Genomic DNA, 9,687 nt, shown 5'->3' with positions numbered 1-9,687 from the left:
AGACAAATATCTTTGCTGACAATTCACCTAGATTTCTAAAATAACAGTGATAAAAACGTAGCCACCTTTGCAGTGACTGAGCATGCTTTTTTATATTATATTGTCTTAATATTGACGTTTTCCTTGTACAGAATGAAAATGTAGTCTTAAAGAACTTTTGTAATCTGTGCAGTGCATATTTCTTCTCGCTGTCTATAGACAACCTTATTCATCTTCGCAAATTATATAGAGCGAATTTTAGAGGAAACCGCTACGCTTGAATAACGTTTTCTGTCACCGTACAGTCTTTCACCGGCAGCGCTCAAGAAGGCGTTGTAGGAAAGAAGAGATGACATAGCACTTGTGCTAAAACACAGGCTTGAAGATGGAGCGCGAAAAACAATCGCTAGGAAGGAAAGCATTTCTTGACAATGGTTTTACATCGTAGCAATGATATGCACATTCTACGAATACCCACGCGTAGCTACGTTTCGAGATCACGGAACCATCATCTGCACGTGCCTCTCGCGCTGCCTTCGTAGTCTTCAATTCGTCTTTTAAAGCGAAAAGCTTCACTACGTTAGGTAAAGCAGACTCCGGGTAGGCAGCACAACGATCTTGAACGATCTTCAGCTCAACTATGGATAGCCGTGTATAACAATAAGCGGCAGTGATTGTGTTGTGCCCTTGACCCCTGACCTTGACCAATGACCTTTAGATGACCTTTGTAATTGGGTGACCTTTGGGTTGACCTTTGACCTTAAGAACATCCGAGGGAGTGATGTGAAGCCACGTGATGTCATCCAATAGGGGTGTCGTAACACCATGTGATTCCACGTCATAGCCACATGGTCGTGTGGGTATATATAAAACGTCGGTAGCGAGCGTGTAGCGGAGTTGCCATGGACGAGCCTCAGACGCTTAGCAAGCGTCCTTGCTTTTCGCTGAATTCCAGGGTTAACCAAGTTAAGCCACTGTCAATTTTTTTCACGCGGCCGGTCTGCACAAGCGCGCCTCTCCTCACCCAGATCGACTGGTTGGAAACTGCCAGATCCTACTGCTGAGCGTGAGAGGTGTTGCCAGGGGCACAACCGAACAGCACGTAACGCACAAAGCTAACCTGCTGGCCTTCGAGATAAAATCAAACATTGCTGCCTGATGAATGCAGCGTAAGGTCGAGTGTCATACCCTCAAGAGGAAAACATTTTCGAATGGCTGTCCGTTGCCGGGGCCCGGACCTTCCACGAAGATGCCGCCGGATAAACGGGTGCTAACGAAAGAACAGGACGATTACAGCGTCGAACATCAGTGAGAAAGAAGGCGCGAGGAAAGCTTCTCGCTAATTTGTTCGTGTTACACAGTATCTTAGCCGCAGTAATGTAGTTCATATCATCGATAACAAATCGAGTTAAATTCTAGAACAGTTCAGAGTGATTTGTCGCAAATGTAGGCAAAAATTAAGATTCCTCAGCGGGCCTGCAAAAGAGGGCGTGTATTTCACATTACTGCAGACTGGTTGTTTCACAAGCCTGCGCTCAGTTGAGCAAACGTTTCCGATTTATTGAGCCGGGTTTCGTGCCAAAACAATTTACTAGGCGCTAAAGTTGGCTTTCGTATTTGCCAATGATTGTACGTTCATATCTTCAGCGAGAATCATCCGATAATATGCTTAAGGAACGGAGTAGACGTTGAGTGCATTTCAATTAATATCCCTACACTACAACTGTCTAGTGACAACGCATATTTCTAGTGCAGACTCTTGTTCTCTCGCTTTGAGATATAAAGGCGTGCTGAGCCTGCGATGTCCTACACAAGTTATAATTGCCTCGCTGTGAGGTTCCACGTTCCATACACTCTACTGTAATTTTTCTACATTGTTATTGCATAATTTTTCATCCTGCGCTAATGTATGAAGAGTGCTGTGGTACACCCCCTCTAATGTAATGCCCCTGCGGGCGAATGTAAGTACAAGTATAAATAAATAAATAAATAAATGCAAACAAAAGGTTGTTCGAAATCGTACCGGTCCTTCATACGGCTTTTAGGTGGGCGATAGTAACTTAATATATGTCAAGTCGAATGCAGGTTCAATTACCCTCCACGTATAGGCTGCGTAGTTTGAATTAAGTGTACAGGGAAGGGCGTTTTGATATCTTGAACGGAGGCGGTAGAGATTGGTATTGTCTTGCTGTTTACGAGATTGCTGGCGAGCCTCGATTTTTGCGACTTCCGGGTTGTCTGTTTGCGCCGGTGCGGAAAATAACTACAGATAAATATACCATCTAGCACTAAACACTGAAGAACTGAGGCGGAATGTGCAGGTGTTAATGTTTTCAAAATTATTTTTTTACTGATCAAGACGATTTTTTATGCCGCAAGGGCAACTGTGGTCAAAGAGCGCCGTGGCACAAGGTATTTTCTTCCATTCTATGTGGGGTCAAAGACCAATTTTCCAATCATGTCACCATATATAAACCGAGCCCCAGTTCAGGGTAAAGCTTGTACCCATTGTATCACCGGTGGGTACCCGGCGGCACTGGGAATGCAACACCGCAACTCCCGCACGCGAGGCGGATGCTCGGACCACTAGGCCACCGCCTTGGTAAGTTATTCTTTTACTACTTCGTTGAGTACATAATATCCCTGCAGTCCGAGCCAGTTTAAAGCCTATAGAGATATGCATAATGTTTTCTAGCTAGGTAAGCTAACATTACTGGAAAAACTATCTGATAATTTCGCCTTTGTGGGCAATATATTGCTCCGCAAATTAGTGCACACTTCACATGGTATCATGCAACATTCGGCCACTATATCAGAAATCGCAAGCCGTTGTGTGTATAATGTTGTCATGTTGATGCCCATTCTAGAGATCTGGTCAGCCTGTTTGAACGCCTTGGTTTTCGAATTCGTCCTGTTCTGTTTTGTCCAGCGTCAATTACCCGCAGCCATGCGCATCTCGGCAGGCCTTCCATAAAACCGATCCATGTTAGATTATAATGCCGGGGTATCTTTCGTGGGCGAATCACCCGTCTGACAGGAAAACCATTCTGCATGTTTTTCGCTTTTTGTGTCTGATATCCGCCAACCTAGAGTAGTTTAAGCACTGCCAGAGATTAAAATCCAGTCTATATGTACTCGACAACTCTGATGTTAGCATAGAGATTCATAAAGGAGCCCTTCGAAGAAGTTCTTTATGAGGCCTTAATATAGACCCTACGAAAATACGGTGCCGATATGGAAAAATATATGGAAATAAATGTTTTAAATATCCTGTGCGTAGCGTTTCCTCATCTGTTCTGTACAGTTTATATATGATCTTTTTTAGATGTACCGTAGCTCTTACAGAGTCTTGTATTTCTAGACCCGTATGCAGTGTAGTCTATATCTATTCCGCATGTACCGTATCGCCTTCTTATGATTCACTAGAAAGGCAATATTAGAATACTAGTCTCACAATAGTAGGAGGCGCATAGGCGTAGGAAGCTATGCTTGATATAATTCAGCGCAGTGTATAACAACGGCTCTAGAGGCATAGATTCAAGTAGGGGCCTTGGTTTCAGTGGGGACATTTAAGCTGGCAAAAAATATTATGGTTAATACACCCTGTGAGAGTGGTATTGAGAGGTTCGTTTTAGAGACGACGTAGCACAAGGCCTACTTCTAGCTAACTTCGAGTGCTACAGTTACCAGCCAGGTTGTGTTTCCTCTAAAAACCTGAAGAAGCGCACTAAGGCCGACATAGAGGGTTGTTCTCGCAAAATTCATTTTAGTGACCATCGGCATAATCATTCGGAAAATAGATTAAATGAATTATAATTGCGCCGTAGCAATGCCTAAAGGCCTAAGCGCCGTGCGTGAAAGTACTACTGGGGACAAATGTTTCCGGGACGCGAGTTCTAGGGAAAACGTTTATTGCAGCTCCACCTCGCCACACAGCGGCCTGATGCTCTAAGAGAAACGGTGCCCTAACTTTCAGATCATCCGCATTGGGTGTGGGATGTGTCGGGAAGAGCGGAACTTCTTCGTGGAAGGCACATTTTTACCAGGTGGCGGCGGCAGTATGCTATCGCTCGTCACTGCCAACGGCGCGATACTAAGGATGGCAATTAAATTTTTTTGACGACGTTATATATTTTTTTCTGGTGCGTACTTATTCACAAAAATTAACCTATATGGGCGGCAGTTGAAAAACATGAACTTCCATCATTCCGTAAAATGCCATACATACGTTTGAATTGTCTTCAGGGCCTCGAGTGCATAAAAGTCGCATAAAAGTCGCATTGAAAAATATATGCCTTCACTGAAGAGTTCTGCTAAATAGCACTCCGCGATTGCCAGCTGGTTCTTAAGCTGTTTCGTAAAGTCAATTTTGACACCGCCGGAACGAGAAATTTTCCAGCTGATTGGCCATTCGTGTTCATCATTTGATTTCGGGCGGCATGTTTAGTATTATTTGATTACGCCTTGAGCAAACCCTATACGTGAGCATAAGGACCCCTGCTGCGATTATTACAGGCCCATATGATTGAGCGAGACTCCTGACTATCATGGATTCGTTCTGTCGGGCTTATCGTTCTGCAGCGCCATATCAACTTTTCGAGGCAAATGAACCGGTGTTCGTACGCGAAGTGACGACCCCTGCCCTCACACTGCCCAGGGATGAGTACATCAGGGTCTATTATACCCCTTTCATATCATCCACCTGCGAGCATAACAGCGAGAGTAGTTTGTTGTGAACCTTGTATTTATATCCCGAAGGTGCTATTAATATATTGCCTCCATAATAGGTCTCGCCTTCGTATACGTTCTCCAAGCAAACTTAGCTCCAAAGTGTTTGTATCAAAGATTCGCAGATATTCTTACCACTTTACGAAAGTCACCCTTTGAGTAGGAATCTTCACGGTTACAAATCTGCATATTAAAGTTATTACCTCAACCTGTACATCACGGATGTCTTCTACAACATCCCGATTTTATTCGAGGGTTTGGCGCTGAAAACAATCGTGGTCATGGTGCGCTGTCCGTCAGGTTGATACAATGGCAACGGACATCAAAAATGGAAAAGGTCTCACCCTAGGTATCCGCAGAAAATTTAGATCAGTGGAGGGTGTATTAGCTACATCCGTTCCTTCATTTAGGTGCTCTTTCCGATACTCGACAAGCTACAATATGAGCTTGAATAACATTGTTTGGAACACTACAGCGCAAGATATAACGCAACAATATAATACGCCTCCTTGTAGAGACTTGTTCCAGAAGTGTTAAGAAATATTAGAGACAATGGTATATTTCTTCATTTCGAAAAAAAATCAAATATTCAGAAATGCAAGGTTTACGGCAGTGTCTTTAGAATTTTCTTATTTTATATAACAATGAAAGTTTCTGCATTTTTTTAGCTCTTAGATGCTTCTGAACCTTGCAGATTTTAAGGTGGGTTGTCTTATAGTCCCGGTGAAAATTATACCTGAATAAAGCCTTGTTTGAGACTAGTGGCGTTTTCGAGATTTTTTTCGGGGAGCGGTAAGTTCCTCACAATAGTGGAAATAGGACGGTCATATTCTTTCTTACCTTTGCTTGAGGTACGCAAATTATATCGATCATAAATTGAATATCTCTTTTCATATGTGTTTACAATGTTGCGAGATAGCGCTGAAGGAAAAAACACTGCCTCTGCCACGAAATAGCTTGCAATGTTTGTATCGAGAAATATTAGCGTTTTACAGAACAACATTCATTATAGGCCGACTGAATAATGTGCGCTTATTATATAAAATAATAGAGAAGATTAAAATTTCAAATAATTAGGCACATTTTTTTGGTGGAATCTCCCCTGAAACTTCTCACGTTTCGACCTTTTTCGTCTCCCCTTCTTTTGTGTCGTAATCATGCTTCATAATCAGTTAAGACAATGATGACAGCACGATTCAGTTTTCATTGTAGTAAAAATCAAATCTGCTCCTTCCAGCTACGTTGATACTTAGGCAGCCGCAAGATACGTGTTTATTACTGACAAGAGTGGATTTAAAATTTTCCTCCCCCTCGATTCATACTTCATACATCTAAAACGAAATGAACTGTGGGATCATTGTTCGGAAGTGCATTACATAGCTGCTTACTCTCTGGGATAGGTTCCAAAAATCGCAATTTATTAACCACAATTTAATTGCGAAATTATCCGGCGATGTGGCAGCACATCCGTTTAATTTGTTCGGCTTTTCTAGCTTAACAAAGATCCGCTTGTTAAGAAAAATCATTTTTCCATGCAGGTAAGTTTTAATTTGTCGTCATCGTCACCTTAAGCCACTGCACCGCAACATCGTATAGTGCGTTTTTATTTCTGAATTGCGTACTGCGCGCTTGCGTTACACAGCAAGAAGATATAAGGCAATGAAGAGGAAAAGCACGTAGTGTAATTCTGTGTAATGCACTATATAAGCAGCTATTAACTGCGTTTGTTATTAGATGTTTTCCCCTATCCTACACTTGTCCAGCTTCCGGTGCATAGTAGGTCACTTTTTGCCAGCAGGTAAACTGTCGCAATAAAAAAAGAAAGGTGTGCCATGAGCAACATAAGATAGCAGTACGTTACTGACATAAAACTTTAAACGAGGTGGTGGGGAAAGCCACCTTGAACGATTTTATGTGTATAATTAATAAACCTCTCTGTTCTATTTACGAGTGGTGTCTTGAAATTCTTCCCTTGAGAAGGAAAATTAATTTCTTTCCAATTTACTCTTCCTTAGTTTTGATCTCTGGAAGTGCGCCTTTAAGTCACTGCCTTGCACTTAAGACACTAGGTCTATACTTCCAATCATTCTGACTAACGCCTACGGCAGACTCATTCATGTAACCTTCGTCATCTCTATTCACTACAACTTCAGGGATAGCGATAATGCCTACATATGCACATGGTTGTATAATGTCAAATTCGAGAAAAAATTTCAAACGTTCCCTCAGATTTACCACAGGCAGCGCATGTAACCTCAAACTAGTTGAATTTTTTTGTAAGTTTGCGTTCTATGGCACCGTTATGTGGCTTCAAAAACTACGACGCTGCCTATTGAGTTATACAGAGATTCCTTCCTGAATTTTCCATTTTATACACAGGTAATGAGTCGAATTTTCTTAGAATGAATAATTCTATCTCACAACATTACCTTATTTATGCAGCATTTACTGCGTTTTTTTTTCCTCTGAGACGGTGCACCTTTTGCTCCATTCTCAAAAAAAATAATGAGCCTGGCTGCATTTGTGTAGTGGCGCGTTTAACAGAATATTCTGAATCTTCCTGCGCTTCAAGCGGTGCCCAGCTCCTGCCCTTCTTTGCTTTTCTTTTTTTGTAATTTTGCCGCGACCACTTAAAGTTCATCTTCCAATAGCTTTCGGGCGTATTTCTAGTCTCGACTTTACATCTGTGCTTAAGCACAAAGTCGCATTTTCGAAAATAAGCCGTAACACTATTACTCCTCTTCAAATACCTCTCAGTACTTCCTGCCTATTGTACCTCTATAATTATCTATTCTGAATTATCGCGAAATTTCTTCGCCCTTTCTCCCGAGTCGTCTCTTCGTGCTCTTCCATGTGCATCTCTCTTTTGTTTATGTATACCCTGTATGTCTCGTCGCATTCTAAAGTAAACCTCTGGACAGTACTATCATTGAATATTATCAAGCTTGGCCAATCGGCACTGCAAGTTGAGACGAGTGCCTCCTTCTAGTCTACAAATATTACACGAATCCTATAAATGTGTTTGGCTTTTGGCCAATGGTACAATATTGTCCGCATAAATTAAATGACGGCACCGCTTCTCTACGAACATTTCACTAATTTAAGAAAGAGGTTGTAGCTTACAGTACTTTACTGTAGCCTCGTTTGATTAACTATTACATACATTATCAGCAGCAACGCTGGTAACGAGCACCACTGCCTGAATCTTTTCAGTAACAAAACTCTCCTCAGGCCAAAATTTAATCTCATGCGGTTTGTAATGTGTTATTTCGTTAAATAATCTTAAGTACTTGTATTATTACAGGCCTCACGCATTCATCTTTAGGTATACTGCATTGGATATCCATTTTTACGTGTACATCTAGAGTACCTATGGTAGCCGTGCAGTCGTAATAGATGTCTTCCAGTATTATGTTCCAGTATGTTGTAACGACTGCACAGCCACCATAGTCGTCCATAAAGTCAGCAATAAATTTCCAATGAGCAAGAGTGTCGCGTCAGGCAAAGCGACACGATATCCCCAAAGCTATTTACCGCAACCACAGCAGGCGTTCCGAGATCTGTATTGAGAACACTTGACGATAAGAGTTAATGTACAATACCTAAGCAATTTGCGATTCACTGATAAAATTGCCTTGCTAAGTCACTCAGGAGATGACCTGCAAAGCACGTGCAACGAGACAGGCAGGCATAGTGGAACGGTGGGTGAAAAATGAACATATAGAAAACCTAAGTAATGTTTAACAGTCTCGCACGGGGAACAGAGCTTTACAATTGGTAGCAAGGTGCTGGAAGTGGTACGGTAATACGTCTATTTACAGCGGGTAGTGACCGCTCATCCAGATCATGAGAGGGAAATAACTAGAAGGATAAGAATGGACTCTAGCGCATATGACAGGTTCTCTCAGATCATGAATGACAGTTGGCCATTATCACTCAAGAGAAAAGTATACAGCAGTTCTACCTCTCCCGTACTCACCTATACGGCAGAAACATCGAGGCTAACAAAAAAGGCTATTGAAAACTATGGAAAGAAAAAAATGATATGTGTAACGTTAAGATACAGGCAGCGGACAGAGTTCTTGAGGGATAAAGCGCGGGTTAATGACATATTAATTGAAATCATGAGGGAAAAACGTGTTTGGGCAGGGCACGTAATGCGAAGTTAAGATAACCGCTGGTCCTTAAAGGTAACAGAGTGGATTCCAAGAGAAGGCAAGCGTAGCAGGCGCCGGCAGAAAGTTAGCTGGGCGGATGAGATTAAGAAATTTCGAAAGGATACGGTGGCTACAGCTGGCAAAAGATATGGTTTATTCCTGAAAACAAAAATATTCCTGAAATACGATATTACATTTATAATTGGTTTCATTGACATCCTCAAAGTTTTCTCGCCTGTTAGAGAATGTCAGTGGCAAGTTTTATTTGGATGAAGTTCAAGTTGAGGCTTAAGTTCTATTCTCAGTTTCATGGAACAACAAGCAAAAGAAAAACAAAAGGTCGAGAAGAAAAATGTGCTTTCTTGCACCTGACTGGGTTCAGGACCGCACACAATCTGTACACCGTGTCGCACTCCTAAAATGAAGGCACATCTTACATATCACCACAAACATCATAACATAGTCCCCCACCTAAACGTCTGCCGCACCAGCTACACTTGTCTTGTTTTGGAATGCACTCCGGTATCCTTGACGACCATTTGCTGTCCTGCCTTCACATTACATGAACCTTCCGAAACCCATTTCTCCTGCATTTCGATTAAGATGTCATTAACCTCCCGTTGTTTCCTGACTCACTTCTGCTCTCATCCCATTTCATAATGTTAGACCCATCATTATCCTTTGAATAACTGTCGATGTTGTCCTCAATTTAAGTTGAACTATTTTTTTTAGCTTCTACGTTTTTGCCCATTAGTAGAATGCAGGCAAGATACAGTTGTTACATACTTTTTTTAGGAATTTGCTTCTCACAAATCTAATCCCA

The sequence above is a fragment of the Amblyomma americanum genome, chromosome 5 (assembly GCF_052857255.1).
Source record: "Amblyomma americanum isolate KBUSLIRL-KWMA chromosome 5, ASM5285725v1, whole genome shotgun sequence".
Classification (NCBI taxonomy): Eukaryota; Metazoa; Arthropoda; class Arachnida; order Ixodida; family Ixodidae; genus Amblyomma; species Amblyomma americanum.
Note: the sequence above shows the minus strand (reverse complement) of the source record.